Source organism: Cornus florida, unplaced genomic scaffold (genome assembly GCF_030987335.1).
Source record: "Cornus florida cultivar Cherokee Brave unplaced genomic scaffold, ASM3098733v1 CherokeeBrave_3.0.0_Hap2_Chr11, whole genome shotgun sequence".
Taxonomy (NCBI): Eukaryota; Viridiplantae; Streptophyta; class Magnoliopsida; order Cornales; family Cornaceae; genus Cornus; species Cornus florida.
In genome coordinates this window covers 19,003,043-19,003,753 of record NW_026775581.1, presented here as the reverse complement: position 1 = coordinate 19,003,753, position 711 = coordinate 19,003,043, and the positions used below count along the sequence as shown (strand labels likewise).

General features: G+C 37.6%; 1 non-coding gene across 1 annotated transcript; it reads left to right on the top strand.

Annotated features, from left to right (window-relative positions):
* The first annotated feature begins 376 nt into the window (after positions 1 to 376).
* On the top strand, positions 377 to 483 carry LOC132287405 (small nucleolar RNA R71). Its single transcript, XR_009473013.1, has one exon. It is a non-coding gene; the product is annotated as a small nucleolar RNA R71 (small nucleolar RNA).
* Positions 484 to 711: the final 228 nt, after the last annotated feature.

The window sequence follows — 711 nt, the reverse complement described above, 5'->3', positions numbered from 1 at the left end:
AGGGCAATTTGAAGTATGATGAGTGTAACTAGAACAAGTCATCCGCATTTCACCGGACTAATGAGGATAAGATTGAATTGTCGGTCCTTGATTCAAAAGGAATGTATCAAACCTTTGAGTAAGATTTTTGACCTCGACAGCAATTTCCATGGAAGAGTCTATTTGATTTAGAGCTTTTTTTCCTCTCATATTTGCTTGGTGACCACCCCTAGAAGATGAAGATCTATGCATTGAGTTTTCACTCATTTTTTCAAAGAGATGCCAAATTTCATCTTCATTTCTTTCTATGTAGCTTCCACCACAGGAAGCATCAACAATGCCCTTATTAACATCGGATAAACTTGAAAAGAAACATTGAACCAATTGCCACTTAGGAATGTCATGATGTGGACACTTCCGTAGCAAGTCATTCAAACATTTCCATGCTTCATGAAGGGGTTCTCCTTTTTCTTGTTTAAATTCACAAATGGAAGTTCTCATTGAATCAGTTCGACTCGCGGGATAGTATTTTTTTAGGAACTCTTGTTGCAATTGTGCCCAAGAGGTGATTGTATTTGACCGCAGGTTGTTGAACCAATAAATAGCTTTATCCCGAAGAGTGAAAGGGAAAAGCTTCATTTTTAGGACTTCTTCCGGAACATCCGTGATTTTTATGGTGGAACAAACTTCTAAGAACTCATCTAAATGTTTATAAGGCTCTTCATTGCTCAA